At 46.2% G+C, this 20,832-nt stretch overlaps 1 protein-coding gene across 2 annotated transcripts in view; it reads left to right on the top strand.

The window, feature by feature from the left end:
• Nucleotides 1-20,832, top strand: part of MAP1B (microtubule associated protein 1B) — a 93,449-nt gene that overhangs the window by 46,998 nt on the left and 25,619 nt on the right. Inside the window, exon 1 of one of the 2 annotated variants that reach the window (XM_033429982.2) lies at nucleotides 18,714-19,584. The exons of the other annotated variant lie outside the window; for it this stretch is intronic. The gene's annotated coding sequence lies outside the window, so the exon portion shown is untranslated. Of the gene's footprint in view, nucleotides 1-18,713; nucleotides 19,585-20,832 lie in introns of those variants that run through there. 2 annotated transcript variants of the gene reach the window in all.

Raw genomic sequence — 20,832 nt, 5'->3', positions numbered from 1 at the left:
TTAAGCACAGTAGAAAGATAAGCTATCGATTCCTGATCCTGAAGATTGTTACATTTCAGGGATGTGAGTGATAACTCGTATTTGTACAGTGCCTTCCAACGCAGTTCTCATGTTACCTCTTTTAAATTTTGGAACAACCCTGTAGATAAGAATTGTCATTGTTCCCATATTGTATACCAGGAAACTAGGACCTAGTAAGATTTAGGGACTTTATGGTTCTTCTGGTTTCAGCTCCTGTTGCCGTACTTTTCCACGCACCATGTGGGGAACTGTTTTTTCTGACATACACAGGAACACAGAGCAAGACCAAAGTACCTGAGTTCCTCTGGAGTGTCAGAGCAGAAAGAGACTCTCTAGAGAAGCCAGTACAAACTCCCTCCCCACCTGTTCCCACTTTACAGATGAGGAAACTGAGGCCAGGGAGACCTTGTGAGTCAGAGCGGAGAAGCAGCGGCCTCTCACAGAGCAGACCTTCCGCCTTCCTGGCTCCTAATCACTTTGCTGTAGACTTATTTGTACCGGGCAACGGATTGTAAGCTCCCACATCCACCCTAACTGGCTGGGGGCCCGTGACCAGCGCTTGGTCAGTGCTTAGTAAATGTGCGTTGAACAGATGTATGAATGATTGACTGCCTTCAGTTGTAACTGTATGCAAATGGTAAATTTCTTTTGTGTCTGATTTTTCACTCTGGATTGAGAGGGTGATGTTTATAAAAATCCTGAGACGATCAGCTGAGAGGCCCCATATGTGTATCAAGGACCATCAGTGGTAATAATGAGTCTCTTTTCTGTGGTACTGTGGGTTAATCAAAGACCTTTGTTATCGTTGTTTTAAACACAAATCTCCAATTTGTTATTTAATTTCTTGCTTTTTCTTAACGTATTTGAAATGCAGATAGTAGCAAAACACAGGTCAACAGCTGCAGCTGTGGGCTGAAGACAGTGGGAGGCAAGGGACTAGCTGGATGTGGGATCCCATGCCCTCCCCGGGGACTGACTAGGGAGGACAGCTTCGATTACGGGGAAGCGGGGCGGGTCTAGGAGCAAGGGGGCAGCAAAACCTAAAAGGAATCATTGATCTCATTCCCTCAAAGTGGAAAAAATGACTAGAGAGCCCATACCTGCCTGATAAGATTCATGGCCATCCCCTAATGGATCATGGCTGGAGAAGCAAAGTCCAAGCCTTCCAGTAATTGCTCTGGACTATGGGAAATGACAGTGGTAAAGAAAATAATGCATGCAGAGCACTTTCAACAATGCCTTGCCCAGGGCATCCCTGGTGGCGCAGTGGTTAAGAATCCGCCTGCCAACGCAGGGGACACAGGTTCTAGCCCGGGTCCGGGAAGATCCCACATGCCGCGGAGCAACTAAGTCTGTGCGCCACGAGTACTGACCCTGCGCTCTAGAGCCCGCGAGCCACAGCTACCGAGCCCGTGAGCCACAACTACTGAAGCCCGTGAGCCACAACTACTGAAGCCCACGCGCCTAGAGCCTGGGCTCTGCAACAAGAGAAGCCACCGCAGTGAGAAGCCCACGCACCGCAACGAAGAGTAGCCCCCGCTCGCTGCAACTAGAGAAAGCCGGCCCGCAGCAACGAAGACCTAACGCAGCCAGAAATAAATAATTAATTAATTAATTTAAAAAATGTCTTGCACATAGAAAGCACCTACTAAATGCTAGCTATTATTACTTTTTCATCTGATTTGTATAACATTATAGTCCTCATAATCAGATGTATTAGTAAGAGAGTGGGAAACTCTAAAATGATGCAAAATGAAATGAACTTTAAATCTTGTCCTAATTTCGCACAACTATTGAGGTGACTAAAGCAATTGGAGAGAAGAAAGAGAGGTGTTTGGGAAGCGTGACCGGGTTCCCTTCCCGCTAGCAGCGATGGATACACAAGGGAAATGTCACGTGGCTGAATGGGGGAACTTTTCAGTGTTGTTTTATAGGTGTGTGATTTTTAGGATGACTAATTCAGAGAGGATCACCGATGTATCGATTGGTAAAGCAATGACAGCTTGGAATTTTGGTGAGATCTAAAACTCATGCTCAGTGGCAATGATAAAGGAAGTGGCAGGTAAGATTGAGGTGCACAAAGCACTGTGCTGTCCCTGTTCTAGGACTCTTACGGCAGAGCAGTTCAGGAGTGAGAGCTGATGAGCGGAGGACGCCGAATGGAGACAGTCGGGGCATCCTGGAGAGGAGCACAGGGATGGTCCGGGGGGGTTATATATAAATGTCTCTATTTTTGTATTGAAAGGGTTCATTTATGCAGGAAGTTAGATATTTGGGCAATATATCCGACTCTAATTATGATAGTAATTATAGCTACGCCCATTTAGTGAGTACCCACATGCCAGGCTCCTAAGGAACAAGACCTCATTGAACCCTCACTGCAGCCCTATGAGGTGTGGGTCCTGTTATTCCCATGTAATGATGGGAACGAGGAACCTGAGGATCAGAGGGTTTCAGGAATCTGCCCAACGTCGTAGCTAGCCAGTTGCGGCGCTGGGATTTGAACTCAGGTCTGCTTTCTCCACAGCTTCTCTCACTGCCTCTATTGAGAGAAGGAGCTTTATACAATCAAGACGGGGGATAAAAATCTGTCTTTGATAAAAGGCTGTAGAGAGGTGATCCATCGTTGAAGAAGGATGTTTAGGAATTAGTCAAAATGATAGATTACTACTCCATTATGCCTACATTTGCACTTATTTCTTAAGAATCCTTAAAAGTAGCAACAACTCTCTGAGTCTTTTGAAGGGGCAAAAATATCCAATGTCTGGAAGCTCCTGAACAGGCAGATAGGCTGTTAACACAGTGAAGAATATTGCTAGGTGCTTACTTCCTAAGGGCTGGTAAGTAATTAACAATAGGCCATCTTCTAGCTTGGCTGTGTACATGAAATTATGTGGTTTAAGTTGACCTATTGTGTCGTTGATAAACATCATTATACCAGTGATTTAGTTTAGGCCCTGGAGGAGGAAGTGCCTAGACTCTCTTAATGTTCATTAAAAGTTGGCATCGGTGGATTTTTGAGGGTGCCCTCTAGCCATTGAACGACGGAAATGAAGAAAGGAACACTTATAAAGGTTCAACAGGGATTTCGGGGGCCCTACAGGAACTAGAGTTTCGTACCAAATTCGCATCTGAGTCTGAGTCCAGTTTTCAGGAGAACAATGTTTCACGAATAGCGTGAGATCCAGGCCTTCCTCATGGTTGTTTAACTTGAGAAATGGCGCACACACCGCCTCTGTCCACAGGAAATCATGCTTTTCACCTGGTAGAGGACGGGGCTCCATCGGAGTCACGCCCAACTTGCTTCTTTTCTGCTTCCTTATCTTTCTGTGGTTTCTTCTCGAGCCAAAATGTGAGGTCTATTTCAGTTTTTGTGGAGAAGGGCAAAAATATGTTTTTGAAGATTTCAACCCATTCTTTTCTCTTCCTCGTATTTCCGTTTTCACTTTGAGCACAGAGGAGGTTGGGGGGGGCAGGGGAAAGGAAGATGATGTTATTGTGCATCAGGGACAGAGGAAGAGGGGGCTGAGTTGGAACTAAAGCCACCCTAAGCGAAAAGACCTCCTGCAGCCACTTGAAAAGACTCTGAAAGGAGAATAACATCTTGAATCAGGATCAGTAGTGTTAGGTCTTTTACTACAAGTTATACTTTTCTTCGAGCCTGTATTTATTTTGCCTGGCTGGAAATAGCTGACGTTATTTCAGCAGCCATGACTGTTGTCTAGGAATTGGATGTGGGCTGGGAATAGACTGGCTGATTACCACACTGTTTAGAAATAAACTCCTTTTTTGGCAATCTCTTCTGGTGAGAAGCGTTCATAAATGTCCCTGTGGCTGGTTGTTCCATGGTGCTTTTTTTTTTTTTTTTTTTAAATCAATTCAGTAGCCTTATAATGCGATCATCTTCTTCTGGAATATATTATTTTAAGCAGAGTGCACAGGGCTAGTCTTGTTCCTGGAGACAGGTACTATAGGCAATATCAGGAAGCCTTATAAGAAATCTCTTAATTAGTGGTAGCACTGGTGCTACAGTGAAGGGATGAATGAACTGAAATGCTTCCCTCTCTGAGATGCTTTTCAACTGAAAGGGCCTCTTGCCCCATAACAGCCCGTAGTCCGGCAGATGGACGGACTGGGAAAGTTGCAGTGGCCGCAGTTGGTGATGTTCCTGGCTTCCTCTGCCCTTCTTACCTACTTCTGGGGTTTTCTGCACCCTCAAGTCACACTTGGCTCTGTTGATGGTGTGGTGAAAAGGTAGGTGTTACAAGAACCAGAACTGACAGCAGTTCAGAGACCTTATGGGCCTTCAGGTCTGAGACAGCACTGTAGGCAGCATGACTCCATCCAAGGTGAAAGGCAATGGACTTTCTGTGGTGCTTAAGACCTAACGTTCTGTGATCAGGGATGTGGCCTGTTGTGATAAAACTGGTATGATGGACAAGATGAGTGTCTGAGCTGGAAAGAAAGGGAAGAACCGAGAATAGAGGCAGAAGTTTTTTTTCTCCTATGAAAGTCATTGTCGATATGACCATTTGAAAGACCTTTTCATTTCCTCTGAGATCTTTTCAAAGTGATTACCTTGAAAAATCTTTGATGTGAGGGTCAGGACATGATGGGGAAAGCATCTTCTTTTTCTCCACTTTTATCTTACTCCTTGGAGGAGAGATGAAAATAAAATGGCTCTAAGGAAAAGGAAAACATTCTTTTAAAAAGAAAGTTCATAAAAAACAAAAGGTGATAGCTCTTTCCTTACCCACTGTGGTTACCTATGTTACCTTATGGTCGTGATAATGAAATATTTCTAAAGAAATATAAGGATGATCGCATGATTTTCCCTCCTTAGATGTTGTCGCTTCGGTGGAGCCCAAAGATTTTGTTTATGTGCATCGTGAGGGACCCAACACAGTGGGGACTTCGTAAATATAAAATCATTATCATTAAAAAACACTTCCTACTTCATTCTGAGATCGTTCCGTTTTATGAATGCACATGGGGAGAAATACTAATTACAGCACAGTGAGTGTTGCTCGGAGGTGATTACGCCACCCAGCTTGAAGCCTTCCTGTGCCAGGGTATGAGGATTTTTATTTCGTCCATCCTCCAGAGTTTGCCACGAGGGGTCTCCGAAGACAGGAAAAAAGGAGCCTGAGGAGAGGAGACTTACTGGACATTCTGTGATAGAGTTCCCTGCCTCCACACTATATCGTTTTGTAAATAAGATAGTTATGTTTTCCAGTTTGTTATTTTTCTAAAAGAAGAGAGGATGTGTGACCAACAGTTTTAGCCTAAGTGGATGAGGTGCGATGTTTTTGCCATCACTGATCCAAATAGGTAACCTAAGAACAGAGCTTCAGTTGCTTCTCTCTCAGTCCACTTTGGCTTCCAGTAAGGAATCTGAGCAATATCTAGACTGAGAATCAGATACCTTTTATGTCACTTAACAGGGTGCTTCCGTTTGCTGTGGGATAGAGTGCAGGTGCAGGAGGGAGGCATCTGGATCCCAGAGCCGTGGGGTCACGAAGCTCTGTGGGAGCATCCTCAGCCTCTGCAGTGGTCCTTCCAGGAGAGGGAAAAGCTTGGGTGTCGGGATACCCACGCTTGACTCCTGGCTCTCACATTCTCTTGCTGTGTGACCCTGGACAAGTCACTTAGCCTTTCTGAACCTTAATGTCTATATCTGTAAGACAGGGGTTTGGAATAGATCCATCCAAATTCACATTTCTCCAAACCTGGATTACTGGCTGTAGGCCGTCTAGTTGGACTGGATCTCCTCACCCCTGATGGCTTATTTCTAGGGCTTGGGGCTCCCTGCTGTACGCCTTCTTGCTTCATTTCCCCACCATCTTCTAACTCCCATCTAGATGCCATCTTGGTACGGAAGCCTTCCTAAGCCCTCCAGTTACTCCCATGAGCACTTCTCTCTCCTGGGTCAGAGTGGGGCCATCCTGCTCTTTTTGCTGACCACTACCCCACAGTTCTAGGGTCATGCCAGGGTCAGCACTTTGTCAGGATTTGGTGAATCGAATTATACCCGATCATGAAGTAAAACACGGCCTCTGCCCAGTCATTCGTTCTTGTTCTCACATTGGCTTCTAGCTCCTTCCAGACTTCTTTGACTCTTCGCTCTCCTGGCTTCGTCCTGGCCGGAGGTCTTTTTCTTTCATTCGAGCGTGCCACCTCTTTCTTTTCCTGTTTTCTTAACCTGTGAAAGCCCCTTAGATTATCTCCTGTTTCAAATCCTAGAGAGGACTATCTTGATACATTGATAAGAGGAGAACTTTCCCAGAGGAGTTGCTTTTTACAGTGTCACATGTGGTTATAAATCACTGGAATTTAGGATTTAAAGGGGCCCCTAGAGGAGCTTCTGGAGAGGTCAGCCCTCCCCCCAGCACTAGAACAGTCTGTAGAACGGAGCTTCCCAAATCTGCTTGGTGATCAGAATCATCACCCAGTGCTTTTAAATCACAGCTTTCAACCCTGGCTCTAAGGTTCTGACTTAGTAGGTCTAGACGGGGGGCAGCCATGTGTAATTTTCACAAGCACCTCCCGTGCTCCCGGTGGCCAGCCAGGACCAGGAGCCCCCAGGCTAGAACTGCTGACAGCTGGACCCTCAGCTCCTGGTTTCACACCACCTCTACAGTGCGGGCAGCCAGCCTCTGGGAACGTGCTCTCAGCCCCCTTTCAGCCAGCCTCTGGGAACGTGCCTTGACTCTACAGTGCTTGAAATTATTAGCTGGATCTAAAACCCATATTTGTAGGTAAAGTCATTTATTTAATGACTAGATTAAATCAGGTACCTGTTTAACAACTTCTTCTCAGGTATTTATGAACAGGTAGAATCAGCTTATGGGGGATACCTTTATGCAGCTATTTAAACATATCTGAGGATAGCTCATAGTCTGAATCAATATCTTTCCCTGTCTGCCTCATTTGCAAAGTCTCTTTTTAATGATTCTGCATCCATTATTCAATTAATAGTACTATACTCTTTTCAAAACCTTGAACTACGATTTCCATTAAGGAGGCCTTTTCTTCACACTGTCATCCCACGGACGAATAATAAATAAATGCCGAGCACCCCCCTGTAAGAAAGCACCGGATTCCATCTTGAAACCTGATTTCTGACCACGTGGGAAAGCTGAGAGTGATGTTTATGATCGTGGGAGTGAGCCCCAGCTGCTCTGGGGCTGGGCCCTTCAGGGAAGACTCCCCAGAGGTGGTGGTGTGTCTCCAAGACCTGAAGGAACATAGGAAGCAGCCAGGAGGGTATCAGTCTTCTAGACAAAGGGAGCAATATATGTAAAAACCCAGAAGGACCGGGTAGAACAGGTTGAAACATCCTAGCTACGGTTTGTGTGACTATGGTGTAAAAACTGCCTAATTTATGAGGTGTGTCCCAGCACTTTGAGCCTCAGAACGTCTTCCCAACGTTTCCTCCCAGAGCTCACACAGAGCCTCGCCTCTGAGCAGTGCTGCTGTTTCGTGATCCACATGAGAGTCCAGGGGGCAAGGGCAGCTCGGGGACCCATTTCCCGCGTCTGAGAGGAGAGAACTGACCGCTGGAATTGTGGTGGAGAGTATTCCAGGGTCCTGCTATATGATGGACACCTGTGTGTAAAAAGCATGTGGTTTTGGCCCAAAGAGCGTTCAGTGTGGTCTGGTTCTTTGCTTTCATCTGCTGGAATAGGGCCCAGTGATAACAGGGCAGTATTCACTCCCTAGAAATCGCTTCCAGGCACCCAGAGGTGTCTCCCTCATCTTCCCCTCGGCTCTCTGGGGTGGGTGACTACCTTTAGCTCCTTTATTGTCTGCAGCCAGCAAGCCCTTGTGATAACGTGAGACCTTGGAAGTCCAACAGTGCCACAATTTGTCTCTGGGACTCTCCTCTGATAACGTGGAAAGAGAAATACAAGCCCCAGGCACCAGCAGCTGGCCGGCTTCCAGAGCCAAAACTGAATTAGAAACTCATTAAATACTTCGAGCCAGTTAGGCTGGCTGGGCCGTGCAGCGGCTGGGAAAGCTGGGAGCGGAGGAGGGGACGGGGCGGGCGTCTCTGGTTGGCAAATGGCAGGCTGCGCGCCGGGCAGGAAACAAGACAAAACAGGGCCGCCTTGCCTGTCACCCAGACGTGTTTGTGAGTGTGCTGGTTTAGCACAGTCACATAATGTATGCTAATTGCTATATTTCCTTTATTTTTTCCACTGGAAACGCTCCGTTGGAAAGCTTTGAAACCAAAGAGGCGGCGCAGAAATGCCCAAATGTAGACGCTACAAAAAAGGGAGGAGGAACAAAGGGAAACGGGGGATGTGGGTTTACAGAATGGCTTCGCATTCTGCTCTGTGAGCACCTCCCTCTCCCACGCAACCTTATGGAGAATAAGTAAGCAGAAGGGTCTGGTTTCCTAGTCCGAACTTTGTTAGTTGGATTTTTTTAAACAATGGAGGGAACATAGAGGTAGCAAGACGAAACTCCAGAGTAGTTCTCACAGCTTCCAGTAAATGTTAATAAGAACGCACGGGCTGGTTCTCTCTCTGCGACTCTTGTGGCCAAGCCAGAAATGCAGAACTGAGGAGGGCACGCAACTGAGCCCACTTAAATAATTATCCATTAATAGGAAAGACTCTCTCAGTACCTTGTTTTTAACATGTCAAACCATGTGACTCTAGTGTCCCATTAGATACCCTTGAATGACTGTCATTCTTTAAATCAAGTAAAAACAGACCAACATATTAAAATAATGGTTTTTCTAATGAAGCTTATCAGAGTGCACAGACATTTTGTATTGAAAAAAATGGGCTAGGGAAGAGAAAAATATATTTTCTTCATCAGTGACATCAAAATCCCAAGGGTTGTAGTATTGATAAGTGAACGTCTTGTCTTTACCCCAATAACCCTTAATTTTTTTAGCATTAAAAAATGTAATTTATTTTTTTAAAGCAGTTTTGGAGACATGAGACATTTAGGAAATTTCATAATGAATTTGATTGGTCTGATAGCAAGACAATGTAGATATTTTCCGGAACAGTATAGAAAACACATCAAAGCATCAGATTATATCCTTTAAGAGTTGTAAGGAAAAAGTGGCATAAATTTAAGCATCTTTTTCAGATGTTTTAAACTTCCTGTAGGCTTTTTGTCCCAGGATTAAACCTTTAGCCACACTGCACAAAAGATACTGGATACATGGTCAAGTGCCTGTGTGGGGAGGCCCCTATTTTATATACAGAAATCGTCTTCTGGCCCGTTTCCCCCCAAGTTCTGGTTGTCTGAGGGCAGATTTCTTTTGTGAAGCCTAAAGTTGTGAGAGAAAGAGCATCCTCTTTGTCTGGAGCTGGTATTCTGGCCCAATTTCAATTAGGAAGTTGCCTCCAGAACCACATCCAGACCCTGATCCAGAAGCGTTTCTCTGAAAGAGGGAAGACATCCAGCAGGTCCTGGAAACCTCTTCATGGAAAAAAGTTAAGGCTTTAAAGGGAGGATGGTATTGGATTTGCCTGGAGGCAGGATGAACAGTGGTCCCTTTTCTTCAGTGTGATTTGCAGAATAACTGTCCGGGCTGCAGTAAAGCCCCTGGTATTTGGTTCTCTGTATAGGAGAACCTCGTACTGAAGATTCCAAAACCCGGATTGGGAAGAGCCAGGAACCTTCTAGTGCACTTGTGCAGCCCCTGGTCGTGACCAGCACACTCCAGGCTCTGACCTGTGCTCCAACCTCACAAAATCGAGTCAGTGGTACCTGCTACAACCTTCGTGTACCCAGCTGACCTTTCTAGCTTCTCCAGTGACAGCCTCTACTCCAAAATAAATGGGCAGGTGTTCAGAGTGTTGTTTTCTGGAGCAGAATTTTATCTTCTTTCTTTCAGTTATACCCCAGGGCTCCAGCAGAGGACGCTCTGGGGAACCTGATTCTGTCTGTTCTCCAGAGCCAGCTTACCTGTCGACATTTTCTACTTGGGACAAAACATACTCTCAACTCACACTCTTTTATCTGTGAAAGGACAAAGAGTAATGCATTCTAAGAACTTTGCTTAGCATACACATGGAAAGTGCATATATTCCATGTGTATAAATACATAAAAATTAACCAATAAAGAATAATACAAGAGGGCTTCGCTGGTGGCGCAGTGGTTGAGAGTCCGCGAATAATACAAGATAGGAATGTAGAAAGTGATTTTATGCATGCTAATTTTCTTATGAGAACCTGTTACTTCTCACCGAAATTAAAACCTGGAGATTCTCTTAAAAGCAAGTTTTCCCAAAGTCCCCAATTTACCTACCTTCCTCTTTGAACTTATTCTAAACTGGAATTTCAGTCTTTCTTAAAAGATGATTGAACAGGGTAGAATTTGCTTGACTGACTGACTATCTGTTAGAATCACTTTGCATCACAGGGTTTGGACTTTTTTTCAGGAGAGCTACCTCTGTTGGTTCAGAGTACACTTAACACTGCCTTGAAAATGCCCCTTAGCCAGATTTGATTGAATCATGTCAAAAACCAATCTCTGCTAAGTAAATATTAATTAATTATATGGCCCTGAATTTAGTCCTTGTTTCCTACATTAAATTTTCCTAAGTCTGCAGATGTAGTCATTCAGCTACAGTCTCCCGCAGAAGGTCAAGTGTGGTTTGGCGACATAGAGTGGTACCCCACTGATGGTGACCTTGTGAAGACCTTGTAGACGAATAGAAAATCAAGATGGAATCTTCCTAATGATGCCCTATGTTAATTCTTTAAGGAATCATAAGAGGGTGGCTGAACGACCAGAGGCAAAATTCAGTGCACTGGTGAAAAATATGAACACAACTCCTGACATCCTTCTCCTGCTGCTGCCTGTTGGAACAACACACACAGAGTAGAGAGGATAACATGGGAGCAGCTGGGGTGGTGGTGGAGGACACTTACCTCTCCTTCACTTAGAATAAGAAAAGGAGGGGACTTCCCTGGTGACGCAGTGGTTAAGACTACACACTCGCAATGCAGGGGGCCTGGGTTTGATCCCTGGTCGGGGAACTAGATCCCACATGCATGCTGCAACTAAGAGTTCACAAGCCACAACTAAGGAGCCCGCCTGCTGCAACTAAGACCCAGTGCAACCAAATAAATAAATATAAAAAAAAGAATAATAAAAGGAGCAAACTAAGGAGGAAAACATGTGAGCAAAGATGTCAGTCTGCTGGGGCCATTTGTCAGAGCACGGCAAGGGATCGAGGTGAGCAGAAATCATGAAAGACTGGCTAGGAGCCACGGGTTTTCTAAAGAAAAGTCCTTTACAAATGGAAAGAGTGCGCTCCGGAATCAATGAGATGTGAGCAGAGCGTCTGAGTCAGAGAAGCTGAGGACCAGGCTGTTAAGTGAAACTTTACATCCTGGGTCAGCAGACAGGGCACATAACTGAGGGCAAAGAACAGGAAAGCAAAGAGGAAACACGGCTCTGCCCCCGGTGTGCTGAGCATCACCCTTCAGCCCTAGGAGAGGGAAGACCCAGGTCAATCAGAATTGGCTGTACTTTTCCGGGCAGCCCAGGCACCAACCCAGGATGGGACAACACAGGCACATGTAAAGGAGAAATATACAGATGCTGGGCGGGGCAGCCATTTCCGCACCCCCCTTTCTGAATGAGGCAGTGTATACATAAACAGAACTAACACAAACAACAAAATGACAGCTCCCTTGGGTTGGGCTAAGGCTTTATGCCAGGTACTTTAAGAGATATGACCAGGTTTACTCATAGCAGCTGGAACACAAGACTGTGTATCCACCTTCTCATTACTTACTACAGATGGTGGCAGTGGAGGCATCACTTCAGCTAAGGCCAGATCTCAGGTCCCTTGAGCCTCATACTTCCAGGTCAGGATCTTGACCTCAAGAAGTCCCTTCCTGGCAGATCACCAAGCTATTTGCTGTGCCCCAGCCCGACGCTACTACTGCGGGTTGCATTGCCCCCTCGGGACGTTACCAGGAAAAATTCAACTCCTGCTGTTTTTCCCTGGTGTATGGCTAAGAGCTACCAGGGGATTAGTAATTATTAGTTAGTACGTGTGATATATGTTATGTCAGCTATTTTTTTCTTTTTCTGTTTCCTTTTCAATAGCCAATACCAAAAGGACTGATTTAATTTTTGTTTTTAAGGCAGCTGGCTTTGAGGTTGAATCGTGTGATGATTTGGTTCTGAACAGTAACAGATGAGGGTGAAAGGTCAACCATTTCCCTGGATTTGATCAATGGCAGAAGTTTGATGGCAAATTAAATGCCAGATAAAACTGTCAGATGATTCTGAGAATCGATACTGACTGGGGAAAGTCGTTTGAGCCTTTAATGATCACACTGGCTCCCAAGGGAAATAATTCTAGAGTCTGTTCAGACCTTAGGGTAGTAATGCGTGAAATCAATGTGAGGATGATTTAAAATAAGATCACTTATTATGCTGTTATTGAGCAGTAGCACATTCAGCATCTACACTGTCTTGTTTCTCAAAGAAGGGACCACAGAACCAGAATTGAGACTGCAGAAATGCAGAGTCCCAGGCCCCACCCAAGCCTCCTGAATCAGACTGCCTGAGGGTGGGCCATGCAAGTCTGCATTTTATTAAGTCTCTCAGGTGACTGCGGGGAATATTACACCCTGAGAACTGCCAACCTAGAGTCTTTTCCCTCCACCAGGCAGATGTCTCCCAGACAAAAACTAAAGCCATGCCCACGGGCTAAGCATAGTATCACGGCAGTGGATATGTAGATCAAAGTGCGTATGCTTTGGGTTGAATTTGTAAAGCAGGTATCAGTTATTACTGGATGATTTAATGTATTTGCAATATTCTGCCTCGACTCTCCTCTGTGTGGAGGTGGTTTGAGTTTGCAAATCAGGACAGCACTGCAGTTATAGGTCACGTCAGGGGCTGGGGCTGAAGGTGAGCAGAGAAGTCGGTGGCACCATCACTTCTCTCGAGTTTTTCTCCATCACCTTCACCAGCTCTTTCCGCTTTTGCCCACCCTTTAAATAGTGGCATTCCCCAACACTGTTCTCAGCAAAAGGCTCTTTCTCCAAGAGCATCACTTAAAATATGCTGATGCCTCCCTGATCTGTGCTTATGGCCCAACCTATGGCCTCAGCATCAGATCCACGTTTCTGCCTGCCTATTGGACAGAGCCACCTGGCTCTCCCATGGGAGAGACCTCAAATTCAGCGTGCCCCAAATCGAACTCACTGTCTTCTGTCTTCCCTCCTCCCGTTTAAAATGACTTTTGTGGCTAAGAGCCTGGGCTCTGGACACTAACCACCCAGGTTTCCATCCTTCATTAATATTCCCTTGGGCTACTGCTTAACTACCCTGTGCCTCATTTTTATCATCTGTAAAATGGGATTAATGACTTCCTCATAGGGTTAATGTGCAGATTAAATGCGATAACCGCGCATAAATAACTTAGGTCAGTGCCTGACCCGGGGCAGGTTTCAGTATATCTTAGCCATTTTTATTATTCATTCCTTTATCAAATATTGATTGAGCTCTCTGCTGTGTGTCAGACACTACTTCTGACTTACGTTTCCCAAATTAGACACTTTCAAAATTCCAAGTCTCCCCGTGAAACTCTCTTCCCTTCAGGGTAGGTATAGCATCCCATTCGTGCTTTAATCTCAATGCTAGTTTATGAAGGTAGCACTAATTTGCCCAAATTAAACTTTAGAAAGGTGTGTTCTCTAAGTAATTCACATTGTCTTAATAAACAGGGGATATAACATCTCTTACAAAGGCAAGGAAAGACCAGTAGGATTAAAAAACATTCTCTGAAACCTACTCTGATCTCAAGAAAGTGAGGTCTAATTGTTGAACCATAGGAAAGTGTCATTTTTGAGTTAAAAAGTAGCTAATATTGGCAATCTTATGGTTTAACCTCATAATTGGTAGGGTACCTGGAACATGGCAGGTATCCCTCAATACAAAAAGAATTTCCAAACCTGGGTCCCCAATTCTGGGAGTATTCTATAATATACTAAGAGAAATGTATCTCAGATAAACCTTATTTTTAAAAAATAAGGTTTCAGACCTTGTAGACTCCTAAAACAATCTGAGAAGCATTGGGAGGCAGTGACAAGAATGGGGATCAGGATTCAGACGAGCTAGATTTAAAACCTAGTTCAACAGCTTATTTTATCCCTGTGTTGCTGGATAAGACGGCTAACTCTTATTAGACAACCTGCTTCATCAGCTTCAATTTCGCCATCCGTAAAAAAGGAATCATAACAGTTGAACTTTGTGATGCTCTGAGATAACATGCAAAGTAGAAAAGATTTTATAAGCCACCAAGTGCATAACAATGAAAGGTAGTGTTAGTATTTTAGCACCTACCCCCAGACAGAACTGTCTACAGTATGCATAGGAATTGCCTTTGGCAGCTGTACAAATACAACAGTCACCTATCATGGGCCTCTGTACCTCTGAGGCTCGGCTTTCTCTCCTGTAGAGGGAGAAGAGTGGGGTGCAATGTCGCCAGGGCTCCTTCAGGTCCCCCCATTCTATGGGATGAGGAAATTCTAGTTTCTTCTTCCACAGGGCTGGCAAGTCCTTCTCAAGGCTCATGGGTAGGAGGTTCTCTCCTTGGCCTGCTCGACTCCTTGCATCTCAGAGGCAGAAGGGACTCCTGTCTTATGCCTGAGGAGCATATGTGTATTTTTCTTTGTCTGCAGCAGGTTTTGCTGAGAACAGGGCACTCAAACCTCCCACCTCGCTGTAGCCCAGGGGACCGGGTTCATAGACGTGGAACACCTTCATCAAGGTTTAAATGGGTGAGCACAGAGGAAGGCGCTTTGCAAATGGTAAAGTGCTAGATAGATGTTGATCTCTGGAGTTGGCGGCCCTGACAGGTTAATACATTGCCCTTCACTTTTTTTTTTTTTAAATCTGTAACATCTGTACATTTTGAAGAAACAACCTTCAGGTTATCTTATCACCCTCAGCTGGTGCCAACGTTGGGTGCTACTGTTTCCCCGTAGATGCTCTCCAGGGAGCCAGACTTTCATCAACACCGTCTCTGAGATTTATTTCTACTTCTTTCAGCCAGAGCATAAAATAGGGGGAAAGAAAAAGGAAACAAACAGCTTTCTTCCACTCTCTTCCACTTCTAACCCTTGATAGCCTGGATTCTCATCCCTCTGCCTTGAGACCCTTAGAAAAGGGAGTGGGGAAAGGGAAGAAGTTTACCTAGGAGAGCAGGATTGGGTAGGAGAAAACCCCGAAGGGAGGATTTAGAAAAACGGTGCACTGTGAGAACCCTGCAAAAGGAATAGACCTTTTGTCCCTGGCATCCCATTTCCTCACGAGCTGTGCTCCTAGTGTGAGCAGCTGGAACAGGATGGGAAGGAAATGCAAAAGGAGGCTCCGCCCGCCCCCAGGAACAAGGGTGCCTACACCTTTGTGGGGTGAACGTGCTTGGGATGAGGGAGCCTCGGAAGCCTGGGCAGTTTGGGTTGTTTGCTTATCTGGGCATCTAAAGGTCAGGGAAACATAAAGCAGAAGATGGCAGAGAACCCAAGAGAATGATGGGGTGGAAGGACCAGCAGGTACATGAAAAACCAAACCAAACCAAATGACAAAAAAGAAAGATAGTTCGGTCCAGAAAATGTAAAGAAAAATAGGTATAGACTCAAATTCCATTATAACTAAATTCTCTGTAATGCAAAAGATATCTCTAAGTTTTTGGAAAAAACCTCCCAAGCAATGATCAACTTATTTAAATTTAAAAAATTATTTGTGAGGGGCTTCCCTGGTGGCGCAGTGGTTGAGAGTCCGCCTGCCGATGTGGGGGACACGGGTTTGTGCCCCGGTCCGGGAAGATCCCACATGCCGCGGAGCGGCTGGGCCCGTGAGCCATGGCCGCTGAGCCTGCGCGTCTGGAGCCTGTGCTTCGCAATGGGAGAGGCCGCAACGGTGAGAGGCCCGCGTACCGCAAAAAAAAAAAAAAAAAATTATTTGTGAAGTCTCCTGAACTTGTTTATAATGGAATTTGAGTTCTTATTCTCTTAAAAAAAAAACAAACACTGAAAATTTGGGGAGTGACATGACACTCAGGAACATACATCGGGGTTGAAACAAATGCAGAAACAGAAAAAATGTATTTCCAGTAGAAAAGAAACACCATTTCCAGGAATTTCAGGGGTAAGGTGGGAGAGAACTGGGCTCCGATTGTGCAGCAGAAACAAAGAGGGAATTGGCCTCGGGGTGTGTGGGAGGCCAGTGTGCCCGCTGGAAGGGTGAGTGAGTGAGTGGGCAGGCATTGGCTGACCAGTGGCTGACCCAGGCTGCGTGTTTACTGCTTACAAAGGAGAATCTTGGCATCACAACTTGAAAACCTTTATTTTGGACGAGGTGGATCAGGAAAAGGGGGAGAAAAGGATAGCGTCACAGCCTTGGCCACGAGTGGCTGCATGGCGTGTGACATGGGCCCTAGTTCTGCTCTCCGTAGTGTCTGTGAGGCCTTGGGCAAGTCATTAGACCTCAGATATTTGGTCCATGAAGAGGGGAAAAGAATATTTGCTCCCACCACTTCACAGGAATGTTATGAGGATTAAACAGGGCACCACTACCCACAGGACAAAGTGCTTTGGAAACTCTGAAGCCGTCTACAGGCAGAAGGGTTTACTGCTGTGTTCTTGTGATGGGCTCTCTGGCAAAGAGTTGGATGCTCTTACTTCCACTCATTTGCCTCCTATTTTAGGTGTTTTTTTTTTTTTTTTTTTGCAGTATGCGGGCCTCTCACTGTTGTGGCCTCTTCCATTGCGGAGCACAGGCTCCGGACGCCGCAGGCTCAGCGGCCATGGCTCATGGGCCCAGCCGCTCCGCGGCATGTGGGATCTTTCCGGACCGGGGCACGAACCCATGTCCCCTGCATTGGCAGGCGGACTCTCAACCACTGCACCACCAGGGAAGCCCCTTTATGTGTTTTTTGATCCAGGTGGGATAGCGGGAAGCACACAGAAGGTGCTCCCACACCTGTGTGACCTGAAAACCAGCTCGCAGGGTTGGGTCATGCTTCTGCTGTCTTTCCCCCCTTGTTCCCCCTTGCCTCTGGGACACCCTGCCTGGAAAGGGTCCTCTTCCCAGCCCCAGGCTGCAAGCTGCAAGAACAGACAGATGAGAAAGATAAGGAGTTGATTTTGATGTGTGAGAGCCCCTGGGGAATCAAACTCCCTCCAGCATTAGGAGTTTTACTGCCCTGGGGAGGGGATCTGTGTCGTCTCCCTGACAGCTGGTGTCCTGTGGTCTGCACTGACACGTTGGAGGTGAGAGGTTTCCTCTTTGAGAATACACTTTGGTGAAGAGGTAGAGTTGGAGAGCTCTCATTGCTGTCATTTTCTCTTTCTTTCCTCCCTCCCTCCCTTCCCTCTGAGGAAAACAGACTTTAACCTCAAGCCCTTCTGTGCTTGTGGGCTTTTCTTGATCTACCAAACCTTACCTTTAGTTAAATAATCACAGCCCTTCTCTACCCCACGCATTTCCCTTTCTAACTCTAGAATCTTCTTTAACCCTCTCTAAGATTTCTGCTTCTGCACATTGGACCTTTTGGTAGTGCTAAATCATTATATCAAATTCCTTTTCCAAAAAGAGTCCACTCTGATTTTCACCAGGGCCAGGGGCTGGAGGACTTGTGGGTGAAGACAGGGCAGCGGCGGGAGCTGGCGGAGGAAAGGGCAGGGCTGGCGGGCAGAGGGCTCTTCTTCTCCCGTCCCAGTTACCGGTCCGTCCCTATCAGTGGTTCAGGACCCTTCTCCTCACCGCCCCCCGATACTGAATGGATACAGAAGCTATCTTTATTCTTCATATCCGTTTCTTCATTATGCTCGCAAGAGTTCATTTTTTAGGAAAAGCAAGTTGTAGGGATAAGGTTCTGGATTGCGATCATTAATGGAAATGGAAATTACATAGTCATCCCCAAGATATGCAGTTATCATTCCTCTTAAAGACAATCTAAAAGGTTTTAGCGTTACTGGTTATTATTTTCATCAAGGATTTTCTCCCATCTCCTAGCGCTCCTGCAGCTTGGGCCCAGCACTCTCTCCTTCGCGCTCAGCTTTTTCATTAAGCGGCTGCCTGCCTGGGCTGAGACCGTGGCTGCTGTTGGCCTGGCAGCGGAGACGCCACAGCCTCCTAGGCCACTGTGTTCTGGGGCCGACGTGTGAGATGTGTGTGGGAGACAAGGGGAGCTGTGTGCCGGCGAGAAGGCTCTGAGTTTTATGGGGCTGGGTTATGGCTGTTCCTCAACAGTGTGTGTCTTTTAATTTAGCCACGGTCGGACTCTTCTGAAACCAGGAGAGAGCCTGTGTGTGTGCGTGTCTGCGTGTCTTTAGATGAATATTAACTCTGTGGAGATAAGACCCTAGAAGCGTCCTAAAAATCAAATACCTAGACAATGACGTTTTGCTTTCGGAGATTTCAAAGTCACCTGGATATAGTAAAACGTAAACCACTAAAACAGCCCAACCTTACAAGACACATAGATTGAGTTAATCTGTCAGAATTTCAGTAATTAAAAAAGGGTCCAATAATAGCTGAGAAATACAGGCTTATTTGAGTTTTAAGCATAGCCTTTGGGAGCCCACAGACAAAAGTCTCATTGTGTGTGAGGCCCTGCTGCTTCAGGGGGTCCCCAGGCCTTCCTCTTTTGATTCCGAGGTGCAGCACACCCCTTTTTGTCACATAACAGTCCCCCCCGCCCTCCCTGCCGCCCAGGATTGAGCCTTCACAGTGACCCTGAGTTTTGTGGGGAAGCCCTCAAGGACCTTTTTTTCTTATCACAGCAATAAGTGACACAGTCAGTCCATCCCAAGCCCCCGCTTTTGGTGCCCCCAGACCAGTGCTGAGGAGACCTGACTATTCATCCGGGCTGCCTAATGGTTTCCCTGTGAGCTGTTTCTGGAGAATGCAGGCGATAATGGCAAAGAGAGAGGCTGCAACCGCGTTGTCTTTCTCTTCTGGGAACTTCTTTTCTGAAGCAACTGAATGAGACCTCTGCAGGCGAGGGTGGTGGCCTCTCCTTCAGAATGCCTGGCCTGTTTCCCAGTGTGAAACATTCCCCAAATATGCAACTTCGTGAGCGTCGCAGCAGCCCGAGCCCAGAGCCGCCTGTGGCCAGGAGAGCTGGCACCCCACTGGGATGTGGGAGTGCGGGCATGGCTTGCCCGGGCCCCTCGTGCAGGCCCTGGGTCTGCCAGATGCCAGGAAGGCCCGGCCCCTGCTTACGTTGTCGGTCGTCTGGGGCGAGAATCTGGCCAACAGTCGGCTGTGATGAGAGCTTGAAGCTTCTCTCTCTCTCTCTTTAAATCCCCTTCTTCATTCAAATCCCATCCTGTAAAAAGGCTTTTGTTGAAGGAGCAGCCATGGCATCTTGGTGCATGTCTGTGTCACTGCTGTCCGTATTTCCAAAGATGGGCAGAGAAAACATCCTTGGTTGAATTCCTGAGCCAACAGGTCCAAAAACTGACTTGGAAGGAGTAGAGGTAAACGGCAGCTGTCACGTGGCGTTTGTGTTGTTTGCAAGTGATGAAGCCAAAGAGGAAAGGAACTTCTTGAGGATGGTAAGAACCCCCTTCCAGGGGGCTTGGCAGGAGGGTCCTCACTGCGTGTCTCGGGGAGGGGGTGCTGGGCTTTTGTGCTTGGACTTGCATTTGGGAGGGTGCAGCTAGCAGGGTCTGGGCATTGTGTAGATCACTTAGGAAAGAAAGGAGCCCTGGGGAAGGAGCTGCTTCCATGTACCTCGCTGGATCTACTTTTGTGGGTTCCTACAGAGCATAGCCATGACCACAGCCCTACCTTGGCATTATGCTTCCGGAGGCTTTGGGTGCCCGAAGGAGGCACATCCAAAGTACGATCGAGGAAATGAACACTCACTTTTCCTTAGTCTTAAGCTTTCGCGTAATTTCATCTCAACTTAAGCACCTCTGAAGCTCCTGAAGTCTTTGTTTCGAGGAGGCCACTGATGGAAGGACCTAGAAAAGGGACGGTTTTCTATGTTTTGCTGATTGTCGTTTTATCGTTTGCTTAATTCAGTTTGATGTTCTTTCGCTTTAGCTTGAAATGCACATGCTTGTCAAAAGCAAAAACAACTAAGCCAAAAAGCCGTGTCTAATAAGTTACAGGCTTGAGCGTCCACAGTAAACAAATGTTCTTTCCCATGGCTTAGTTGGATTATTTTTCCTGAGGCTTTAGTCCTTCACCTGCTCAAACTGTGTGACATTGTTCTGTTTTGGAGTTTCTTCATTTCCAGGCATTTGTAGTAAAACATCTTGTACCTTCCCTTAACTTTACCCTCTTTTATGTGGGTGTTCTGTCACCTTCGCTTTTTTTTTCTTCTTTTTGCCAATATTCTTCTCCTCATGCTTTCTGAATTCTTGCTTCTTTAAGCACATCTCTGATTTTATTCCTTTGGATTTTTCCCAAGCTCTCCCTTTGGCATTCGACGTCTGCACCATGTCTGTTTTTCCAAACCCTCATCCACAGAGCAGTGAGGCGGAGGGCTCAGGAGCCTGGGTGCAGGTCCCAGCGTGACCACTTCTGTGACTTGGGGCTCGTTAGTTCTCCTCTATAGGCTTCACTGTCCTCAACAGTAAAAGGGGATAATCATGGTACCTCTGTCATAGAGCTCTTCTGCGGACTAAATGCGTTAGTACTTTGAGGGGCTTGGAACAGTGCCTGAAACGATTATTTACTTTGGGCTTTTTCCATTTCTAATGTGGGGGTTTACTGGTAAATACTAGCTGTTAGCAAAGATAAGACAATGGAGGAAAATGGGCTTGTCAATGTGATGGTGGTAAGTATTTCAAAAT

The sequence above is a fragment of the Orcinus orca genome, chromosome 3 (genome assembly GCF_937001465.1).
Source record: "Orcinus orca chromosome 3, mOrcOrc1.1, whole genome shotgun sequence".
In the NCBI taxonomy this organism is placed as follows: domain Eukaryota; kingdom Metazoa; phylum Chordata; class Mammalia; order Artiodactyla; family Delphinidae; genus Orcinus; species Orcinus orca.
The sequence above is the reverse complement of the archived record's forward strand: the minus strand, read 5'-3'. Positions and strand labels throughout refer to the sequence as shown.